The sequence below is a fragment of the Pleurodeles waltl genome, chromosome 10, assembly GCF_031143425.1.
Source record: "Pleurodeles waltl isolate 20211129_DDA chromosome 10, aPleWal1.hap1.20221129, whole genome shotgun sequence".
NCBI lineage: Eukaryota > Metazoa > Chordata > Amphibia > Caudata > Salamandridae > Pleurodeles > Pleurodeles waltl.
Window position 1 is genome coordinate 448,364,034 of NC_090449.1, and position 24,593 is coordinate 448,388,626.

General features: G+C 47.8%; 1 long non-coding RNA gene across 2 annotated transcripts in view; it reads right to left on the reverse strand.

Annotated features, from left to right (window-relative positions):
* Positions 1-203: 203 nt before the first annotated feature.
* Positions 204-24,593, reverse strand: part of LOC138261604 (uncharacterized) — a 201,597-nt gene continuing 177,207 nt past the window's right edge. For both annotated transcript variants that reach the window (XR_011199122.1, XR_011199123.1), the window contains 4 exons: positions 17,315-17,541; positions 15,476-15,609; positions 4,901-5,145; positions 204-3,016 (listed from right to left, as the gene is read on the reverse strand). This is a non-coding gene — a long non-coding RNA (uncharacterized lncRNA). The remainder of the gene's footprint in view (positions 3,017-4,900; positions 5,146-15,475; positions 15,610-17,314; positions 17,542-24,593) is intronic.

The window sequence follows — 24,593 nt, forward strand, 5'->3', positions numbered from 1 at the left end:
CACACGACAGCAAAGAGCTCTTCAACATCGTGAAAGAACTCTCCAATCCCAGCACCAACGTCACCGACATCCCACCATCCCAAGAACTCTGCAACTCCCTATCCACCTACTTCCTCCAGAAAATCACCAACATCCACAACAGCTTTTCTACCACTACCACGCCAGACCCCATCCCTGCAAGCCCCACCCACACCAACCTCCTGACCTCCTGGGCAAACGTCAACGACACAGAGACACTCAAGATCATGAACTCCATCCACTCAGGATCACCGTCGGACCCATACCCACGCCACGTGTACAACAAAGCCGACGAAACCATCGCCCCCCAACTACGGAAGGTCAATATCTCTTTCGAAACAGCAATTTTTCTGGAAAGTTGGAAGCATGCTGAAATCCACGCCCTCCTGAAGAAGCCCAAAGCTGACACCCTTGATCTCAAGAACTTCCGCCCCATCTCCCTGCTCCCCTTCCCGGCAAAGGTCATCGAAAAAATCGCCAACACGCAACTGACTCGCCATCTCGAAGACAACAACATCCTGGACCCCTCCCAATCAGGGTTCAGATGGAACCACAGCACCAAGACTGCCCTCCTAGCCGCAACAGACGACATCAAATGCCAACTGGACAACGGAGAAGCATCAGCCCTCATCCTCCTGGACCTCTCTGCCGCATTGGACACAGTCTGCCACCGCACCCTGATAGCCCGCCTCTTTAAAGCCGGAATACAAAACAAAGCCCTCGACTGGATCGCTTCCTTCCTCCACGGCCGAACCCAAAGTGTACGCCTCCCACCTTTCCGATCCACAGCCACCGACATCATCTGCGGCGTACCCCAAGGTTCCTCCCTCAGCCCTACACTGTTCAATATCTACATGGCCCCCTCGCACAAACGGCCCGCCAATACGACCTCAACATCATCTCCTATGCCGATGACACACAGCTCATCCTCTCCCTCACCAAAGACCCGCACACCACCAAAACCAACCTCCACGAGGGCATGAAGGCCATCATGAATGGATGAGGAACAGCCGGCTGAAGCTGAACTCGGAAAAGACGAAGGTCCTCATCCTTGGAACCACCCCCTCAGCCTGGGACAGCTCATGGTGGCCGACCACACTGGGAACCCCTCCAACTCCCACCAACCATGCACGAAATCTAGGATTCATCCTCACCTCCTCCCTCTCCATGGCCAAACAGGTCAACACAGTCTCCTCCTCCTGCTACAACACCCTCCGCATGCTCCGCAGGATCTACAAGTGGATCCCGACTGAAACAAGAAGAACCGTGACACAAGCCCTCGTCAGCAGCAAGCTAGACTACGGCAACGCACTCTACATAGGCATCCCTGCCAAACACCTACGACGCTTCCAGCGCATCCAAAATGCCTCCGCCCGACTGATACTCAACGTACCCCACCACAACCACATCTCCCACCATCTAAGAGACCTCCACTGGCTCCCTGTGGACAAGAGGATCACTTGTAAACTACTCATCCACGCACACAAGGCCCTCCACAACACCGGACCTGCCTACCTTAACAACAGACTCAGCTTCTACACCCCCGCCCGCCAGCTCCGCTCCACGAACCTTGCCCTGGCCGCCGTCCCCTGCATCCAGCGAAAGACCTCCGGCAGCAGATCCTTCTCCTACCTCACCGCCAAGACCTGGAACTCCCTCCCGACCAACCTACGCCAGAACCAAGACCTCCTCACATTCAGAAGACTCCTCAAATCCTGGCTCTTCGATCAGTAAACAGCACCCCACCCATTACCCCCCCAGCACCTTGAAACCCTCACGGGTACGTAGTGCGCTTTATAAATCTTATGATTGATTGATTGGATGTGTATGGGTGTGAGGTATGCTTCTGTTTGGGTGTTGTCTGTTGCATGTGTGAGTATCAGCGTTTCCGTGTCTTGGGGGCTGGGAGATGGAGGTGCTGGGTGATGTGCGAGTAATGGATGTGTGTGTGTCTGTTGGGGCAGTGTCTGTGGGTATGCTGGATGTGGTAGATGTGTGTGTGTTTTGGAGTGGTGTCTGCATGTTTGGTGGATGTACTGGATGTGTCTGTGTGTTGGGGTGGTATTTGTGGGTATGACTTATGTGGCAGATGTGGTGAATGTGTCTGTGATGTGTCTGTGAGTGTTGTGCTGGTGTATGGGGGTATAGTGTTTGAGGTATGTGGGCCCATGGGTTTTGAGTTATTGTCTTGGTATACGGTATGTGTGGTAGAAGTGTCACTGGCTGTGGTGGTGGTGTCTGTGGGTATGCTGGATGTGGTCTGTGGGTCAGTGGGGGTATCTGTTGAAGTGAAGTGGTGGCTGATGTGGTGTCTGTGGGTGATTGTTGAGTGCCTGCGTCTTGTGGTGTTTGTGTCGATGTATGCTGCGTGCAGATGTGTCTGTGTGTTTGGGATAGGTAGGGAAATAGGGAATCTGGACTGGGAAGAGGGAAGTGGATGAGAAGAGGAATGCGGGGGTGACTGGCTGCCATCAGTAAGGAGGCCAAGGCCTGAAACGATCTCTGTAGGCCAGACATGGCATTATGAATGCCATCCAAGAAAGCATTGGTCTGCTGAAGTTGGCTGGCTAACCCGTGGATGGCATTCACAATGGGAATCTGCCACACAGAGATACTCATAAGGAGGTCAACAGCCTCCTCACTCAGGGCAGCAGGGTTAACTGGGACTGGGGCTGAGGTGCCTGTGAAAGGAGACACCCATCCTCTTGGGTGAATGGGCACAGCCAACTGGGTGGGGAGCAACAGGGAGGGTGGCAAAAGAACTGGGGGTGGTGGACAAGGATGGTACAGGAGCGAGTCCTGATGGGTTTGCCAGCATGACGGAGTGGCCACTGGAGGTATAATCTGATGATGATGAGGTTGTTCCTGTCTCCTTCATGGCACTCACCCTCCAGGCCACTGGGTCCTTCCGTGTCGGTGGTGTCCTGACTGTAGGTACCATGTCCAGATGCTTCCCCACTTGGTTGTGCCATGTCTTCCTCACTTGTCTGGGATGATGCTGTAAATACAAAGAGGAAAATGGTCACCACATGTTCCTGATCACACTTGAACAAAAGCTATGATCAGCAAACATTACCATGATGCCAAGTAGGCACCAGCAACAAACTACATCCAAGTGGCTCCTAAGTGTGCCATAGGAATTGCAAGCATGCCAGCTGAACTGTCAACAGTTGCCCACAGGAAAATCAGGATCTTAGACAACTCCAACTGCATGGCTGAAGTTGTGCAATCACAGTAACTACTGAACAAGTAGGAGACTACAACACCTTCAATGCTTTGCCTCATGGAGCATACATCAGTTACCTATTGTCATACAATAGAAGGCCAATGCCAAGTTCATTCCAACAGATCTCACACAAGGTCATGCAGATATCTATTTGCCACATACACAATAACACAACAATAATAAATGATACTCCGTAAACCTGACATGTTGCTGATAGCAGTACAGTAGCCTGAAGAAGGTGACATGTAAATACTCATGTCACACTGGAAACATATCAACAATGCACACTTCACCATGTGTAATTTGTCCCAATGGAGTCATGGAGGTAGTACTAATGTTGCTCAGATATGCTACACATTTGGCATGGAAATGTACACTGTCGACAAAATGTGCGAATTGTCAGGGAGATATGTCTCTAATATCCACAACACAATGAATCAGCAAGCTCCAGGGAAATCAACACTGTCTGGCACTCCTTACAATGACGTACTCTGACTGCATCAGTAGCAGCCATTAGTGCTTTGTATGTTGGAGAGGCCCAGAGATTTGCAATAGCTTGTAAAAGACCCTCAACATGTTGTCCAATGGGAAGCTACATCACTGTCTCAATTTTAGTCAGGAAAACCCAGATGTCCGTGGATGAATGGTTGTACCCAACCACATGATTCCAACATAACTGCAAGTCGCTCCATGATGCATGCCAACAGTCAGGTAATGAACCTTCTCCATTACACATGTGCAGTGCACATTTTCACATAATGCCACATCAATGGCATGGAAATGCACATTGTGTGTAAAAACTCTACTCCTACCTGTCACGTTCCTCATTGCTGCTGCATTTGTACATGTCAAATGACATTCAATGATGGGTGAGGGTATCTGTGAGCCAACAATCAATGGTGACACACTCCTGTATGTGGCACCACATAAATTGGAGCCCCACTACATATGTCCAATTCCAAGCCCAGGTTGGCATGCACATATATGTGAGGGAATACAGACATCATCCCAATAACACAGGTAAACCATGCATGAAACAGCAGTGTTCACATTTTGTCAAAAGACAGAGGGACACATGCTAACATGTAGGCACAAGGAATGTTGGCAACAATGATGGCACATAAATCATGTCAATGGATATTCTCCACTTACCAAGGGAACATTTTTATCTGGAGCTGCACCCAAAGACCAATATATGCTCTGTCACATGTAAGATGGCCACCTTCACATGAAAGACAGTAGTGAGGCACCAGCACTCATCACACACCGAAGACAAGTGGCCTCAGGGGGACAGATGCCAATTTATTTACTTGACCACATACATTGCTGAGGTCAGTGATCCTTCACTTCATTTTCTTTGGTGAGTAACACTGAGGAGTAGTGGTCTGTGGTATATAATTTATACCTACTACAACAAACATTACTTAATTGATCAATGTACACAGCCATGTGTTGTCCCTGGAGAACAAATTGTTTGTGGATTGTACCCGGATGAGTCCTAGGTTCCTGGGCTAATTGGCAACCACATTATATATCTACACAAATAGTTATCCATCTAATGTGTCACACATGGCCCATCACATTTTCAGGGGGAAATGTCAGAGCCTAACATATCAACTTCGATATGTGACAGGCATGAATATGACCTTTACTAACCCCCTTGTGGCTCCTGTGCTCCCCTCAAATGTCCATCAAGGTCTGGGTACGCCACCGCCAGAATGTGGGCCATTGGGGGGTTCATGGTCCAACGTGTGCCCCACCCATGTTGGGAGGACAGCTCCAGCTGGACAGCCGTGGTCTTTTGACCTTTTGAAACAGTGGACACTCCGCTTGCTGTGGACCCTCAGGGTCCGCACCTTCCAGGCGATGGCTCTCCAAATCTTCTTCTGATGGGTGTTTATCTGTATGGATTTAAGAGACAAATCAAGTGATTACAATCACAAGTTTTTGCCAAAATGGTTGTGTCACACACATGTCAGAAATACGAAGCAAAAAATGGTCAATATGTCAACACATCACAAGTGTAAAGCACATATACCAATAAGTACAGAGGCATGACTGCACACCTTTGTATTCATCTGCAGACTAACCAACGACTCTGCTCATTGCCTACAATGACTAAGCAAGCCTACTGACATGAGGTAGCCCATGCTCTAGCAACAGTTACTGTGATGTGAGCCACAATGAAACACTACACACCAATGTGGCTTCTGAAGGGTAAACTCTTTGACCCTGACTGGACCAACACATTTATACTCTGCAAGATTGACTCACTGCATACCATCCCTACAGGCGACTACCATAGTACAAACTTCACTCTTACACTTGAGTGACAGTGAAGAGGCTGGCATGATGGGTACAGAAAGTGTCTTCCCTGTGCATGTGTGGACATATCCCCTACCAAATGCAGACTCACGCCACTTCAGAGTGGGTTTCTGTTATGTACCTGTACCACATGACATTCATTTGGACATATGTGTCTAAACTACAGAGATGGCATCTAACATACAAAGGTATGCATTGTACAATTTCTGCTATGTAACCAAGCTACTGAGTCACGTCATGACCTCCCAGGAATCTACACACTGTCTGAACTATGGGTCTGTCATTTGTGCAATAAGCCTGTATAGGACAAATATGACTTCTGTGAAGGTGACAACAGAGTTGTGGGAGTAAGGGACCTGTCATGAGTCAAAGACACACATTGACAATGATGCAAAATGCACATATGGCTAGTTCCGGGATTTACCTCAGTACCCATTCCTAATCTAATCAATGGACTGAGGCATTCAGTGCAAGTGGTGCCATTAGTGCCTCATATTGGCCACATGACATGATCTGCAGGTCTACTTGGAGTGGGCACAGGGCCACAGTTGTATAGTCATAGTGACTCTCCCACAGTCTGGAGTACGTTCCATACTGGGAGATGCATTTGACAGACTCCGGTCTCTGCAAGATAAGCACACAGAACCTACATGACACTAACATTTCCATCACTTACACGCATCACAGTACATCATGTGGCCATCAGCAATGAGGCAACCTGCAGGGCAGAGTGAGTCATGATATGCCTTCCAGACAGCAATTGGCAAGGCCAGATGTGGGATAAAAGATCTGTGGCATGATACACATTGCTTACAAGATCCTCAAATGACTCAGACAAGATGCAAACACAGCTCATGCTGCCATGCACATGCATGTTGTCTAACATGTACAACCATCATAAACAAAGTAATGTCATTGGATGGAAGTAAAGTCTCCTTGCCCAGTTATGTGCATCCAACACCAAGAGGCTCTCTTACCCCAAAAAACATCACACAACACAATGTGAATGAACACAGCATATAGTACTGATCACCGATACCTGCACTATGTACATCCTATTAATACTACACAGACTGCAACAACAGACACACCACAGTCTAACTGGCACACAGGGGCAACATTGTAGCCTACGAGGAGGGAAAGGTTGGGGTTGAACAGAGTTAAATGTGCCAGTGAGGTACACACCTGCTCCTCTGATGAGCCATAGAGCTGTCCATAAAGGGGAAGTACTTCACTCACAAGCCTCTCCATCTCCTCGTGAGAGAACGCAGGGGCCCTTCTGGCATGATTGCTCCCAGAGGCAGTACACAGCACCCAAAGTGGTGGAAGTCTTGCTGGTGCCAGTGTCAGGAGTCAGGTAACTGATTTAGCATAATGCTGCGTACACAAATGCCACATACGCGGTCATCACCACTGACGGACACAGCCATTGGACCACCGCGCCACAGGCAACAACATTATCCTATAGCTGTGCCCACCGTGGTTAAAACTGCCTACCACGTGGACGACTTTCGCCGACAGTTGCGGGAAGTTCCTGATGTCTAGTGGAGTAGTTCTTGCATCTGCCATTTTGTAGGCTTGAAATGCTTTATATTATATGGCCCTGTGAAATGCTTCACAACCTCAATATAAGTTTATGAGCATCACAAATATCCTCAATCTGGCTTGTTGTGTAGGTCCAACTACACAACCACCAGTGTAGTGTATTGCAGGGCACAGATGGATTATGATGGAGGTGCACGGTCCACTACTGCTGATGGTATTTTTGATGGATCGGTAAATACAGTCACACTTTGCGGGACAATTGTGTAGCAGATAGTTGGATGTTTGCCAAATCCATGTTGTGGGCGCATGTGTTGACAAACATGCGGGTCACATTTGACCCTTGTGTAGTTGTCAGCTCTGATGCGTACTGGGTGTCATGTCTATTCAGTCAAAAATGCTTTGTCACATAATCATGTATGTTGCTGTGGACGCAGTGACTAATGTTACAAATCATGTCTTTTCACACATAGGTACCCTGGGAGAGGGAGGATATGACAAACTTCTGTCTATCGTCCATTGCTAGACCTTCAGACCATAGAGGAATGACATATCATCCAGTTATACTACCTAAATAGGCAAACAATAGTGGATTTATACTATTAGTTGGAGCCAGGTCTGGTGCCAGCTAACAGTAATCCAGCCTGCATACCACCCATTGTACAGTCATGTCAGTATTTGTTAGTGTTTTTATGACAGGGTAGGTTTTAGGGTTTAGGACAGGGGTCGAGGAAGTTTTAAGGACAGGGCAGGGTAGCTTTTGGTGTTTAGAGTGGGGTGGGGTAATTTTTAGGATAGGGCAAGGTAGATTTTAGAGCGGGGTAGTTGATATGACAGAGCAGGGTAGGTTTTAGGACAGGGCAAGCTAGCATTTAGGCTTTAGGGCGAAGGAGGGAGGTTGGGTCAGTTTTTAGGACAGGGTAGGTTTTAGTGTTTAGGGCGGGGGTCGGGGTAGTTTTTAGGACAGGGTGGGGTAGGTTTTAGGACAGGGCAGGGTAGCTTTAGGGTGTAGGGCAGGGGGTGGGGTAGTTTTTTGGGACAGGTTAGGGTAGCTTTTAGGGTTAGGGCATGGGGAGGTGTTGTTTTTAGGACAGGGCCGGGTAGACTTAAGGGTTTAGGGTATGGGCTTGGGGTAGTTTTTAGGACAGGGCAGGGTAGGTTTTAGGACAGGGCATGGTAGATTTTAGGGTTTAGGGCGGGGTAGTTTGTATGACAGAGCAGGGTAGGTTTTAGGACAGGGCAAGGTAGCATTTAGGCTTTAGGGCGAAGGAGGGAGGTCGGGGTAGTTTTTAGGACAGGGTAGGTTTTAGGGTTTAGGGCGGGGGTCATGGTTGTTTTTAGGACAGGGTGGGGTAGGTTTTAGGACAGGGCAGGGTAGCTTTTAGGGTGTAGGGCAGGGGGTGGGGTAGTTTTTTGGGACAGGTTAGGGTCGTTTTTAGGGTTAGGGCATGGGGAGGGGTAGTTTTTAGGACAGGGCAGGTTAGACTTAAGGGTTTAGGGTATGGGCTTGGGGTAGTTTTTAGGAAAGGGCAGGGTAGGTTTTAGGAAAGGGCATGGCAGCTTTTAGGGTCTAAGGCGGGGAGGGGTAATTTTTAGGACAGAGTAGGGTAGGGTAGGGCAGGTTTTAGGGTGTAGGGCAGGGTAGGGGTTGTTTTTAGGACAGGGAGGAGTAAGTTTTAGGGCAGGGCAGGTTAGCTTTGAAGAGTTTAGGGTGTGAGTGAGGGGTCAGGATAGTTTTTAAGACAGGGCAGGGTAAGTATCAAGCTTTAGGGTGGTGCGGGGGTCGGTGTAGTTGATAGGACAGGGTGGGGTAGCTTTTAGGACAGGGTAGGCTTTAGGGTTTAGGGCAGAGGTCAGGGTAGTTTTCAGGGCAGGGTTAGTTTTAGGACAGGGCAAAGTAGGTTTTAGGGTTTATGGTAATGGCGGGGTCAGGGTAGTTTTTAGGATAGATCAGGGTAGGTTTTAGGGTTTGAGGTGGGTGGTCGGTGTAGTTTTTAGGACAGAGTGGGGTAGGATTTAGGACAGGGAAGGGTAGCTTTTGGGATTTAGGGCGAAGGTCGGAGGTTGGGTCGTTTTTAGGACAGGGCAAGGTAGGTTTTAGGGTTCAGGGTGGAAGTTGAGGTCGTTTTTAGGACAGGGTGGGGTAGTTATTAGGACTGGGCAGGGTAGGTTTTCAGGTTTTAGGGTAGGGGATGGGTCGTTTTTAGAGCAGGGCAGAGTAGCTTCTAAAGTTTAGTGCGGGGAGGGGTAGTTTTTAGGACAGTGCAGGATAGGTTTTAGGGTTTAGGTTGAGGGCAGGGGATCGGGTAGTTTTTAGGATAGAGAGTGGTATGTTTTAGGAGAGGGTAGATTTTAGGGTTTATGGCAGGGGGTCGGGTAGTTTTTAGGGCAAGGTGGGGTAGTTTTTAGGACAGGATAAGTTTTAGGGTTTAGGACGGGGGTTGAGGTAGTTTTTAGGACAGGGTGGGGTAGGTTTTAGGACAGGATAGGTTTTAGGGCTTAGGGCAGGGGAGGGTAGTTTTTAGGACAGGGCGGGGTACGTTTTAGGACAGGGCAGGATAGCTTTTAAGGGTTTAGGATGGGGTGGGTCAGGGTAGTTTTTAGGACAGGGCAGGGTAGGTTTTAGGGGTTAGGGTGGGGACAGGGGATCAGGTAGTTTTTAGGATAGGGAGGGGTATGTTTTAGGAGAGGGTAGATTTTAGGGTTTATTGCAGGAGGTCGTTAGCTTTTAGGGCAAGGTGGGGTAGTTCTTAGGACAGGATACATTTTAGGGTTTAGGATGGGGTTGGGGTAGTTTTTAGGACAAGGTGGGGTAGGTTTTAGGACAGGATAGGTTTTAGGGCTTAGGGTGGGGGAGGGTAGTTTTTAGGACAGGGCGGGGTACGTTTTAGGACAGGGCAGGGTAGCTTTTAAGGGTTTAGGATGGGGTGGGGTCAGGGTAGTTTTTAAGACAGGGCAGGGTAGGTTTTAGGGGTTAGGGTGGGGGCGGGGTGAGGGTAGATTTTAGGACAGGGTGGGGTAGGTTTAAGGGCAGGGCAGTAGCTTTTAGGGTTTAGCACAGGGAGGGGTAGCTTCTAGACAGCGTAGGGTACATTTTAGGGTTTAGGGTGGGGTCAGGGAAATTTTCAGGACAGGACAAGGTAGGTTTTAGGACAGGATAGGTTTTAGGGTTGAGTGTGGGGTCGGGGTAGTTTTTAGGACAGGGCAGGGTAGGTTTTAGGACAGGGCAAGGTAGCTTTTAGGGTTTAGGGTGGCAGTGGGGGTCGAGGTAGTTTTTAGGATAGGTCAGGGTAGGTTTTAGGGTTTGGGGTGGGTGGTCGGGGTAGTTTTTAGGACAGAGCGGGGTAGATTTTAGGACAGGGTAGGGTAGCTTTTAGGATTTAGGGCGAAGGTGGGGTTGGGCCATTTTTTTGACAGGGCAGGTTAGATTTTATAGTTCAGGGTGAGGGGGTTGGGGTAGTTTTTAGGACAGGGTGGGGTAGTTTTTAAGATAGGGCAGGGTAGCATTTAGGTTTTAGGGCAAGGGATGGGTAGTTTTTAGAACAGGGCAGAGTAGCTTTTAGGGTTTAGGGCGGGAGGGATAGTTTTTAGGACAGTGCAGGGTAGGTTTTAGGGTGGGGGCAGGGGATTGGGTAGTTTTTAGGATAGGGTGGGGTAAGACTTAGGACAGGGTAGATTTTAGGGTATAGGGCAGGGATCGGGTAGTTTTTAGGACAGGGTGGGGTAGTTTTTAGGACAGGATAGGTTTTAGATTTAGGATGGGGTTTGGGGTAGTTTTTGGACAGGGTGGGGTAGGTTTTAGGACAGGATAGGTTTTAGGGTTTAGGGTGGGGGTGGGCGGTCAGGTTAGTTTTTAGAACAGGGCAGGGTAACGGGGGCAGGCAGTTTTTAGGACAGGGTGGCATAGGTTTTAGTACAGGCAGAGGGCTTTTAGGGTGTAAGGTGAGGACGGGTAGTTTCTAGGACAGGGTAGGGTAGATTTTAGGGTATAGGGCAAGGTCGGGTAGTTTTTAGGGCATGATGAGGTAGTTCTTAGGACAGGCTACATTTTAGGGTTTAGGATGGGGGTTGGGGTAGTTTTTAGGACAAGGTGGGGTAGGTTTTAGGACAGGGCAGGGTAGCTTTTAAGGGTTTAGGATGGGGTGGGGTCAGGGTAGTTTTTAAGACAGGGCAGGATAGGTTTTAGGGCTTAGGGTGGGGGAGGGTAGTTTTTAGGACAGGGCGGGGTACGTTTTAGGACAGGGCAGGGTAGCTTTTAAGGGTTTAAGATGGGGTGGGGTCAGGGTAGTTTTTAAGACAGGGCAGGGTAGGTTTTAGGGGTTAGGGTGGGGGCGGGGTGAGGGTAGATTTTAGGACAGAGTGGGGTAGGTTTAAGGGCAGGGCAGTAGCTTTTAGGGTTTAGCACGGGGAGGGGTAGCTTCTAGACAGGGTAGGGTACATTTTAGGGTTTAGGGTGGGGTCAGGGAAATTTTCAGGACAGGACAAGGTAGGTTTTAGGACAGGGCAAGGTAGCTTTTAGGGTTTAGGGTGGCAATGGGGGTCGAGGTAGTTTTTAGGATAGGTCAGGGTAGGTTTTAGGGTTTGGGGTGGGTGGTCGGGGTAGTTTTTAGGACAGAGCGGGGTAGATTTTAGGACAGGGTAGGGTAGCTTTTAGGATTTAGGGCGAAGGCGGGGTTGGCCCATTTTTTGGACAGGGCAGGTTAGATTTTATAGTTCAGGGTGAGGGGGTTGGGGTAGTTTTTAGGACAGGGTGGGGTAGTTTTTAAGATAGGGCAGGGTAGCATTTAGGTTTTAGGGCAAGGGATGGGTAGTTTTTAGAACAGGGCAGAGTAGCTTTTAGGGTTTAGGGCGGGAGGGATAGTTTTTAGGACAGTGCAGGGTAGGTTTTAGGGTGGGGGCAGGGGATTGGATAGTTTTTAGGATAGGGTGGGGTAAGATTTAGGACAGGGTAGATTTTAGGGTATAGGGCAGGGATCGGGTAGTTTTTAGGACAGGGTGGGGTAGTTTTTAGGACAGGATAGGTTTTAGATTTAGGTTGGGGTTTGGGGTAGTTTTTGGACAGGGTGGGGTAGGTTTTAGGACAGGATAGGTTTTAGGGTTTAGGGTGGGGGTGGGCGGTCAGGTTAGTTTTTAGAACAGGGCAGGGTAACGGGGGCAGGCAGTTTTTAGGACAGGGTGGCATAGGTTTTAGTACAAGCAGAGGGCTTTTAGGGTGTAAGGTGAGGACGGGTAGTTTCTAGGACAGGGTAGGGTAGATTTTAGGGTATAGGGCGGGGTCGGGTAGTTTTTAGGGCATGATGGGGTAGGTTTTAGGACATGGTAAGTTTTAGGGTTGAGGGTGGGAGTGGGGGATTGGGGTAGGTTTTAGGCTGGGTCGGGGTAAGTTTTAGGACAGGGCAGGGTAGCTTATAAGGGTTTAGGGTGGGGTGGGGCGGGGTAGTTTTTAAGACACAACAGGGTAGGGTTTAGGGCGGGGGCGAAGGGCTGGGTAGTTTTTAGGACAGGGTGGGGTAGGTTTCTGGACAGGGCAGGGGGCTTTTAGGATTTAGGGCAGGGGAGGGGTAGTTTCTAGGACAAGGTAGGGTAGGTGTTAGGGTTTAGGGCAGGGCCGGGGTAGTTTCCAGGATAGGGTAGGGTAGTTTTTAGGGTTAAGGATGGGGTCGGGGTAGTTTTTAGGACAGGGCAGGGTAGGTTTTAGGACAAGGCAAGGTAGCCTTTAGGGTTTAGAGTGGAAGTGGGGGTCGGAGTAGTTTTTAGGATAGGTCAGGGTAGGTTTTAGAACATAATAGGTTTTAGGGGTGTGGGTGGGTTGGGGGGTTGGGTAGTTTTTAGGACAAGTGTACGTTTTAGGACAGGGCAGGGTAGCATTTAAGGGTTTAGGTTGGGGCGGGGTAGTTTTTAGGACACAGTAGGTTTTATGGTTTAGGGTGGGTTGGGGGGGTCAGAGTAGTTTTTAGGGTAGTGGGGTAGGTTTTAATACAGGGCAGGGTAGAGCAGGGGGTTAGTAATCATAGCAGGGGATTTCAGGGGCAGTTTTATGGGCTTAGGCGGGTGGAGTATGGTGTCAGGTGTAGGGGGCAGGGCGGAGGAGAATTTACCACATATGCTCCTTTATCAAACATGCTTTTACAATTAAATTCATTGTAAAGGCATGAGTGGTAAAAGCATGCGTGGTAAAGGCATGCGAGGTAAAGACGCAGTTGTTGTAGAGACCAGTCTGTAAAGACATGCATGATATACGCATGCGTTGTTCATCATACATGTCTTCTCATGAGTGTAAGCACCTCATGTGATGTCATGACTGTGACTGTACAATGAACTGCAGTTGTGAGAATGAATGGAGTTTGCAGTTTTCCAAACAGCTAGGGAGCTGATACACTGCAAAAATCAGCCAACGGCTGATTGATAAGACAGCTTTTGCCACTTCCCCAAATTGAGAATGTTGCTTTGTTTGTGTTAGAATTATAGCAATGTACTTTGTTTTCCAGATGCTTGCTATGTGACTTGTGTCCTCTGTATGGTTTCAAGCCCATACTCCTTGCTTTGTTCGTTATACAGGTATTTTCACCATGACATCTTCATGGGGGTATTTCAGAGTTGTGATATTGACAGGTATGTGATGCTGTTCTGACACACAAAGTGGACAAAGATTGTTCCAGGTAATGTAGGGCACATAGTTTGGGTGTATGAGACCTGTGCCAAGACAACTTGCACAGTGTTTGGATGGAAGTTCAGAAGTGCCTATTGGACTTGTTTTGTGTTCTGCGGTGGGCCTGAAGCATCATGTGTATCATCATGTGATTATAAAATATGTAGTCCTATCTTAGGACCAAGTCATTTTCCATTCACATTGGCTAAACATTCATTGTGTGTGACCTGTGTATACCTGTAGAGGTGTTTCATCATTGTAGACCACACTGCCTGTGCCAGAATACTGTTTGTGTCATACCACCTGATGCATGAGCATTGGATTCTAATGGCCCTGTGTTCAGGAACTGTTGTTCTGCCATCTGTCTGAATCTTGGATAATGTGATGCTGGATTACTTTGGTGTGGTCTGTGATAAGGCTCCAACAGGTGACATCAACCACTTCAATGTTTGCCTATTCTAAAGGACAATGTGTGACAAATCCCTTCCTTCTGTGGTCTGGAGGACCTATAAATATGTTCATTTACTCAGTATGAAACAATCATTTAAGTTTCCAATAGTTCAGACATATTGACAGCCTATGTGCTGAACATTCTAATACATTTTTCAGTTTGACCAGATACGTGTACGTATGTGTTTGTGTGGGATGGTTGTAATCCTGAGTTGGAAACTGTGCACATGCAACATATTCCATCTTGAACAAGTACCTTAGATCATTATCGTATGGTTCCCATGGTGTGACATATCTACATGGCTCAATCTGAAAGCAAAATCAGCAGGCAATGAATCAGTGATGGATGATTTGCCTGTGAAGCTACAAATTACAGAAAATATAGGTGTCATGAATTAACCAAATAATTATGTGAAGGGGTTAGTCATGGTGAATTAATTCACTGGAACAGATGCCTCACCATTGGATGTCCAAAGTCCAGAATACTCCTCCCATTGGAACTGGAATATGGTTGAGGATCAGTCCACAGAGTTAATGTGTGGCACACAAAGGAGGACATTAAGGAAGAGGTCACTTGCTGGAAGTGGTGGGTGTCTTGCCATCTGCACCTCCTGGATTCTTTGCTGGACATCCCCACTTGTGGGGTGATCAGCTGCTAAAGAGGCAGGGGTGTCTGTGGCTGGTTCTTCCTCTGGCAGGGCCTCCCTTCCTATGGGTGGCACTGATGTTTATGGGCCTGCTGTTGATGAGCCAAAGGAAGGGGTGGACTGGTTTGGAAAAACCCAACTCAGTATGGTATGTAAGTCCCTCAACACCCCTGTTAGGGAGGCCATGTTAGAACTGTGGACCGCCATCTGTTCATGAATGTTCCTATGCGTGTCCCTTTCTAACAACTTGATTTCCCTGAGTTCGGTCAGCACTTGGCCCATCATGCCTTGGGACTCCTGATAGACCTCCAGGACATGGCTGATGATGTCCTCATCATGAGCAGCCCAAGTGGCCTCACCCTGCTGGCCGGCAACATCCCTCCCATGTGCCCTATCCCCACAGGCCTATACCCTTGCCACAGTGTGCCCTCTCCAACTTGTTCCTAGATGCCTCATTGTCCAAAGTTTGGTGCAGTACCCCAGGACTGGGGGGGCACAATATGGTAGACACTGTGCTAGGGCCACAGGTTGGAGGTCGAATGGTTTCCTGTTATGTTGATGGAAGAGGGCTGGGAGGTGACCTTATTGTTACAGTGAGACTCACTGTTGCCGTCTCACCATGTTGACTAGATGGGTCAGACCCGTCCTCCGCGTCCAGAAGTCCAGGAGTGTTGCTGTCAATACGGGCTTCATCCAGGAGGGGGTAGTGGAAGTCTGATCCGTGGCCTCGCAGTGCCCAGCAGCAGCTTGACCTGTTGATGAAAAACATACATTGTTACTGGTTGAATTGTGACATCCATCTCCACAGGTTTTTTGTCATAGTAAGCAGAGACCTTGGACAAAGTTAAATTGTAGGTAATCCAATTGTGCCAAGTAGTCATGGTATATGGTGATTTGAAATAACATGTGTGAAGCATACCAACCCAATTTGACTCAAGGAGCTGATGAGATATGCTGATCAGTTGCATTTTGGAAGATGGCCTGAAAATTACATTTTCCCACTAGTGCAGGCAACACAGTGGAGAGTCAAGACATGGCTTTAAATATTTGGAGGCCTAGTTGAGGGGGAAGCAGGCAAACCCAGGACTTTGTGGTATATGTGACTGGAGTCATCATGTGCACAGTGCTGTGTCAATATGTCTGCTGCCAATACCAATCTGGTGATGCATCTTGTGACCTTATGTATACTTATTGTACACACCGGGTAAGGTGTCATTCCTGTTCTCAACAGTCCCATCTAGGGTTAGCAAGTCAAGATGGAGCTAGGTAGACCTACACGTCTCTGAGTTGAGCATGATCTGCATCTTGATCACTCCCAGGTGAGTACACTTAAATTGAGAGTTGACAGACAGGGGTATTTGGGCAAGTGAACACTTGGCTGGTGGTTGGAGTTACAGAAACAGGGACTCATGGGATTTATTGTCAGGTCACTACCTCTACTTCACACACTTGACAAATAGTATCCTCCCAAGTGAGTAAACAACATTTGAGAGTTAACAAACAGGTGTCTTTGGTCCAATGACCAGTGGGCTGGTGTTTGGAGTTACAGGCACAAGGCCTTGTGGGAGTTGTAGTCATGTCACTCCCTTTACTAAACGCTATACACATGGCATCCTCCCAAGTGAGAGCACTTCAACTGAGAGATTACAAACAGGAGTATCTGGACAAGGGAACACTAAGATGGTGTTTGGAGTTAGGGAAACGAGGCCTCCTGTGAGCTGAAGTCAGGTAACTCTCTGTACTACACACACTAGACACATTTTGGGTATTACATCTGTATGCAGGCTGCATTTAGGTTTGGGCATACATTTACATGTTGAGACATGCCACAAGATATTGTAAGATTTACAGGCACCATTTGGACATATGGCATGTGATGGGCGTTGGTATCTGTGGTGTTTGGTCCAACAATACAGATTGACAGTGTTAACACTCAGATACTCTGGGTATTGAATGTCGGTGAAGTACATGAACACCAGTGGCAAAAGCCGAGCTGTGAGCATGTAGAACACTGCATTTTTATGACAGTTCTTGTGCTGTGACTTACCAGACTCCATTCCCCTAGGCATTCCGGTCAAGTTCTCAGGATGGAGGATGGCCAAGACCTTCTCCTCCTAGGGAAAGAGTACTAATGGGGCATCGGGAGGCACACTGCCAGTCTTCTTGGCCTGCAGCTAAAGCCTTGAAACTAGGTAACAGACCTTTCCCCTGAGGTCATTCAACCTCATCCTGATGTCCTCATTTGTGTGCAGGGTGGTGCCTACAGCATTCACTGTCAGGCGTGCAAACCCAAATATGCTCCAGAACACACATCTGGTGTTTAGTAAAGTGTGTCCCTAAGCAAATTACCTTCCCTTGCATGGGCCAATGATTGTTGTTGCCTTTTAGAAATGTTTACTTGAGCCAATGCTTGTTTTTGAACTCAGGTAGGAATCTGGGGCACTGTCAACGTGTTACCTGAGCTTGTGACATGCTCATGACTGGGTGTGGCCAGGTGACTCAGACTAGGTGTGGCCAGGTGAATCGGACTGGGTGTGGCCAGGTCCAGCAAGTATTTAAAGCCACACCAGCCTTGAGATGAATGCTTGCTGTCAGAGGTCTTCAGATGCAGAGTGGGATTATCTGCTTGTCCGCACTTGTTACTGGATCACCTATTCCACAGCCCAGAGTTGCGGATGTCCGTTCTAGAAAAGACGAGATCAAGAAGATTAGCATCAAAAAAGGCAATAATGTGCTGCACGCACTTAAAAGGCTTCTTACTGGTTACTTTTGATAGTTGATTGCCGGATGTTCAGATGGGCAGCGCGCACTAGAAGGGCATGTTATCAGTGTCCTTGGTTACTTGAATACTGTCTGTCTGCCCAGTATTAACACTCATTGTTGTTAGCTTGAATGTTGGACAATTTTTATTTTCAATGATGTACTATGAACATGTCTGTTATAGTTTAGTTTCATGTAGCATTTTTGTGATACCAATAATTTCCTATGATAAAGAACACTCAGTGCTTGGCAGACGATAGTTTTCAAAACATGAATCAACGGTCTGTTATTTCCATTTTTAATTGTCACTGTTATGTAACAGTGATGGCACCAATTACATACGAAAGTGAGCTTTTATATATTAATGCTCTGAGTTTGGTTAAAACACTGAACTGTATTCTTTCCGATACTAACGCACTGTGCTGATTAATCCCTGAATATTTGAGAACTCTAAATAATTAAGAATTGATTTTCATTTTTTATTGCCTATTATATGTCTATGATTGTGAATGTGACTGTGTTTTTAAAAGTCTCAAAACCCAATGAGCAAGACTTACACTAAATTTCTGGAAAACTTTAGCTAAGGGCCACATTGACTTGGGAACAAGGTGAGAATAAATGTAGATAGTATAGAAGGCTAAATATTATATCTGGTTGAGGGTTCCATACTGTTTCTTGAAGATCCATAGAGAGAGGAGAGAGCCATCAAAAGCGTGAAAGGGGACCCTGATAGGTACACCTAGTTTGTGGGAATTGGCAAAGAGTAATTTTAGTATATCTATTACATGAAACATGTTATTTGACTAAATGTTTAATTCATCATAGAAGATATCTGCTCTTTGTAGACCACCACTAGCCATCCTGATCCTGCCAGGTGACGTTTGTGTTTCTCTCTCTCTCTCTAACCCATCCCCTTTCCCCAGCAACGTTCCCATGCCAGTCACATACAAGTAATGGGGAGGCACGCAATATCTTGGTGGAGTTGGGAACAAGCATCTTGGGTCAGCATTGTATCTCCATGGGACAAACAGGTTAGTGCTTGACATTCACTCTGTTGACTATCCTGTCCCACATTTACATTTTCCTACTTAGAAGAGTGTAGTGGACTTGGGCTTTAAACAATTGTGGCTCTACTCTAATGATTCCATCCCCCATGACTCTCAGCTCATCCTCTGAAAAACATGGATTTTTGGACAGATAAAGGAGGTGAAAGTGACTAACTAAACAAGAAAAATGAATATGGAAAAAAATAGACAATGTGTGTAAAGGGTGTAAAATGTGATGGTGGAAAAAGGGCTGCCTTACAACAAAAAATGGATGCCAAGATGTGCGGTCTGTCTTGCAGTGGAAATGCAAAAGATTGTTGTATGTGGAGGGGTGTGTTTTATAGTGTGCTTTGCAGGTGTGTCCACTTGGCCAATGTGTGTTAGTTTGTCTGTTACTTTGGTGGATGCGGATTGCAGCGTCCGACTGCCATTGTATGACAACCACAAGGAGACTGCCATGGCAACTGTGTATTTGTAATAGGCTCAGTGGATGGCCGCAGCACTGATGGCACTGGGGGTGAGACCACTTAGTTACAAGCTGCTGCGTTGCTGGCAGTCTGCCTTATTTGCTTTGCAGACAGCGGTTTTTCCTGTATAACTCGTAATACAGCGGTCTTGGAACTGCTGGCGTGATAATCTTTTGAGGACTGCCAACATGATGGGCTGGCAAATTGACCACCAAACTTATAATCAGGCCCTTAGTCCCCTGTCCTGATCTTTAAAAAAAGATGTAAAGGGGCAGAGTATGGACTCCCGGAGCCAAAGTTGAAAAAATGCCAATTTTTGTTGAGATGACAAGGGACTCCCACAAGATCATAAAAAAGAGATGGCCTGGGGCTGCATACATTAATTAAGGGGAGGGTGATGTGCAGCCCCGCTCCCCAAGCCGTATTCAGCTTGGGTACCCCATTCCTGGGGTACCATTTACTAATTTAGGAGAAGGGCCCACAGCCCCTTCCCTGAGCCATAATTAGCCCCAGGGACTACATGCCCTGGGCCCCAATGGATTTAATAGGACAGGGTTACTGCACAGAAGCATTTTTTAACCTTCTGCCAAACAGAAGCAAAAATGGAGTCTGCTTCCAGTGGGCAGGAGCCTTAAAAATGTTCATGCCAGCTGGTAGCAGCCTTGTATTATGTTTCCTCCCAACACTGATGCAGGCAGGGAAACAGAACAACAGATTGCTACCACCTGGAGGGAGCAGCATAAATAGCTGTTCCTTCCAGGTACGAGCAATGCTGACTCCTGCATCATGTGAGGAGCTTCCTGGGGCCCTGGGGCATGGTGGGTGCCCTGACCTACTTTTTTGAAATGGAGGCCCCCAGTGATGGGGTCCTCAAGGCCATAATAGGCCACCCTCCCCTTTAAAATGAATACCACTCTGGGGGATGCGGTCCTCAGTGCCTAATGAGGCTTGTGGAGGGGGACCATCCTCTTTCAAAGAAAAAATAGATTGACATAGTTGATGGGGTCCCTGGGGCCTTAGAAGCCTCAGTGAGGGGGCTGCATGGCCCCGTCAAAAAAAATACATGGCCCCGGAGGGGTGGACTCCCCTGGACCTAAAAAGGCTAAGGCCCCCTCCTCTCTATTAGTATCTTTGGCCACGGGGATGAGGTCCCTGGGGCCTACTTAGACTCAGGGAAAGGGGCCACATGCCTCCTCCCATTATTAATTACTCAACCCCGGGGGATGAGTCTCCAGGGCCTAATAAGGCTCAGGGAGGGAGGACACATGCCACATCCTCTTTTTTATTTAATTTGGCCCCAGGGGATGGAGGCCACGGGGCCAAAAAGGCTCAGGGAGGTGGCTGCAAGCCCCCTCCCTCTCTTAATTGGCTTTGGCCCCAGGGGATGGGGTCCATGGGACCTGATAAGGCTTGGGGGGAGTGCAGCCCTACTACAATTTTAAACAAAAAATAGCCCCAGGATGTGGGCCCTTTGGAGCCTATGAAGGCTCAGGCAGGGGACCATGTTGTCTCCTTCCCCGTATTTATTGGTTTGGCCCTGTAGGATTGGATCCCCCGGGTCTAATGAGGCTTGAGGAGGGAAGCTGCACTTCATCTTAACTTTTGGCCCAGGGATGGGGTCACCAGGGTCCAAGAAAGCTTGTTAAGGGGATCTGTACGGCCTCCTCTCAATTTTTATTTTTAAAGGTTGGGGAGGGGGCTGCACACCTCCTCCCTTTATTATATATGTTTTGGAATGGGTCCCCAGACCCTGAAGGCTAAACTCTATGCTGTGTATGCCAAAGACTGTGCATTGTGTGGGGTTTGCAGTCTGCTGGGGGTTTGGCCACAGACCTTGGTAGCAGGCAAAGCCCTGTGACCAACCCCCTATTGTTCTCAGCCAAAAGCTGTTGGCAGCATGGGGTTGACTGTCTGTGGGGAGCTGGAAGCAGGGATCACAGACCCTGGAGCTAACCCCCCATCACATGAGAAAGGCTGAGCATAGCGTAGGGATGGGTGCCTCCAGGTGGCTGCTTCTGGGAGTTGGATGCAAGGCCTAGCTGTAAGCCAGGCCCTGTGGCCAACTCCATGCTGCGGTGGCAAAAAGCCATGTGGAGCATGAGGTTGTTTGCCTGCTCCTGGGTGCTGTGGCCACCGGGCCTGGCCACAGGCCTGGCCATGTTGCTAACCCCTGCGTGTGCACAGCCAAAGGCTGTGTGCATTGTGGGCTTGGCTGCCTGTTGGGGTTTGCCGCAGAGCCTGGCCTCCACAAGCCAGGCCTTTTGGACAAATGTTGCCCGTCCACAGTAAGGGGTTGGCTTTACAAGTGGTAAAAAAATATTACTTTACACAAACAAAAAACCCTAGAAATTCACTGAAAAAAACAAAGGTTAAAGTAACGTTATAGTTAGGTGTGATAAAAAGGTCTGCGTTTATTTTAAAAAAAAAAACTTCGAAATTCACTGAAAAAACCAAAGGTTAAAGTAACGTTAGAGTAAGGTGAATATGTCAGTGACAACCTTATTGTTTTGAACTAAAAAAACACAGAAATTCACCATTTATTGTTAGCAGAGCTAACTATAATTTGTGCCCTGCTCACATATTACATCACTCATGACATGATCTATGACATCATTGATCACTGTGTCAAACCTATGCTTAAAGACTTTGCTGTACAAATGGCAAAAGACTTTGCCACTATCTAGCTCGGCATGGATAGCACTGTGCTGATCCAATGCTTAAAGACTTTGCCTAATAAACAGACATTTGAGGTGAGCAAATCTAGAGTGTCGCTGGTGTTGCAGGGTGCTCCTTATTAGAGCTGCTCTCCACCTAAACTTGGGAACTACCCAGAGTTCTCTATTCTTTTTTGCATGTGTATATATATATATATATATATATATATATATATATATATATATATATATATATATATACACACATACACACACACACACATATATATATATATATATATATATATATATATACAGTATATATACATATATGTATATTTAATTTCCTATTCTTTGTAATTTTACCACCCAATATCCTTACCCACACCAAACTCTAAAAACCCTGTCTACACCCTACACCCTTACCCGCCCCTAAATCCTAATCCCCCCTTAATATCCAAAACCCCTACCCACCTCTAAACCATAAATAAACCCTTTTCACCCTATAACCTCACCCCAAACCCTAAAACACCCTATACACTTGCCCAATCCAAACCCTAAAACCATCTTTACCATCCTATACCCTAACCTACCCCAAACCCTAAAAACAACCCTACCACCAGTAACCTTACCCACCCCTAAACTCTGTAAATACCTTTACCATCTTATAACATTACTCACCCCTAAACACGAAAAATAACCATCACCACCCTATATCCTTATTGTGAGAAAGTAGCCTCTTTCTAGCCTTGTTACCCCCACTTTAGGCCTGTTTGTGAGTGTATGTCAGGGTGTTTTCACTGTCTCACTGGGATCCTGCCAGCCAGGGCCCAGTGCTCATAGTGAAAACCCTATGTTTTCAGTATGTTTGTTATGTGTCACTGGGACCCTGCTAGTCAGGACCCCAGTGCTCATAAGTTTGTGACCTATAGGTATGTGTTCCCTGTGTGATGCCTAACTGTCTCACTGAGGCTCTGCTAACCAGAACCTCAGTGGTTATGCTCTCTCTTTACAAATTGTCACTAACAGGCTAGTGACCAATTTACCAATTTACATTGGCTTACTGGAACACCCTTATAATTCCCTAGTATATGGTACTGAGGTACCCAGGGTATTGGGGTTCCATGAGATCCCTATGGGCTGCAGCATTTCTTTTGCCACCCATAGGGAGCTCTGACAATTCTTACACAGGCCTGCCACTGCAGCCTGAGTGAAATAACGTCCACGTTATTTCACAGCCATTTTACACTGCACTTAAGTAACTTATAAGTCACCTATATGTCTAACCTTTACCTGGTAAAGGTTGGGTGCTAAGTTACTTAGTGTGAGGGCACCCTGGCACTAGCCAAGGTGCCCCCACATTGTTCAGGGCCAATTCCCCTGACTTTGTGAGTGCAGGGACACCATTACACGCGTGCACTACATATAGGTCACTACCTATATGTAGCTTCACAATGGTAACTCCGAATATGGCCATGTAACATGTCTATGATCATGGAATTGCCCCCTCTATACCATCCCGGCATAGTTGGCACATTCCCATGATCCCAGTGGTCTGTAGCACAGACCCTGGTACTGCCAAACTGGCTTTCCTGGGGTTTCACTGCAGCTGCTGCCAACCCCTCAGACAGGCTTCTGCCCTCCTGGGGTCCAGCCAGGCCTGGCCCAGGATGGCAGAACAAAGGACTAAAGGACTTCCTCTGAGAGAGGGTGTTACACCCTCTCCCTTTGGAAAATGGTGTGAAGGCAGGGGAGGAGTAGCCTCCCCCAGCCTCTGGAAATGCTTTCATGGGCACATTTGGTGCCCATTTCTGCATAAGCCAGTCTACACCGGTTCAGGGACCCCTTAGCCCTGCTCTGGCGCGAAACTGGACAAAGGAAAGGGGAGTGACCACTCCCCTGACCTGTACCTCCCCTGGGAGGTGCCCAGAGCTCCACCAGTGTGCTCCAGACCTCTGCCATCTTGGAAACAGAGGTGCTGCTGGCACACTGGACTGCTCTGAGTGGCCAGTGCCATCAGGTGACGTCAGAGACTCCTTTTGATAGGCTCCTTCAGGTGTTGCTAGCCTATCCTCTCTCCTAGGTAGCCAAACCCTCTTTTCTGGCTATTTAGGGTCTCTGTCTCTGGGGAAACTTTAGATAACGAATGCAAGAGCTCATCCGAGTTCCTCTGCATCTCTCTCTTCACCTTCTGCCAAGGAATCGACTGCTGACCACGCTGGAAGCCTGCAAAACTGCAACATAGTAGCAAAGACGACTACTGCAACTCTGTAACGCTGATCCTGCCGCCTTCTCGACTGTTTTCCTGGTGGTGCATGCTGTGGGGGTAGTCTGCCTCCTCTCTGCACTAGAAGCTCCGAAGAAATCTCCCGTGGGTCGACGGAATCGTCCCCCTGCAACCGCAGGCACCAAAGAACTGCATCACCGGTACCTTGGATCTCCTCTCAGCATGACGAGCGAGGTCCCTTGAATCCAGCAACTCTGTCCAAGTGACTCCCACAGTCCAGTGACTCTTCAGTCCAAGTTTGGTGGAGGTAAGTCCTTGCCTCCCCAAGCCAGACTGCATTGCTGGGAACCGCGACTTTTGCAGCTACTCCGGCCTCCGTGCACTTCCGGCGGAAATCCTTTGTGCACAGTCCAGTCTGGGTCCACGGCACTCTAACCTGCATTGTACGACCTCCTAAGTTGTTCTCCGGCGTCGTGGGACTCCTTTGTGCGACTTCGGGTGAGCATCGTTTCACGCATCCTTGTAGTGCCTGTTTCTGGCACTTCTCCGGGTGCTACCTGCTGCTGAGAGGGTTTCTTGTCT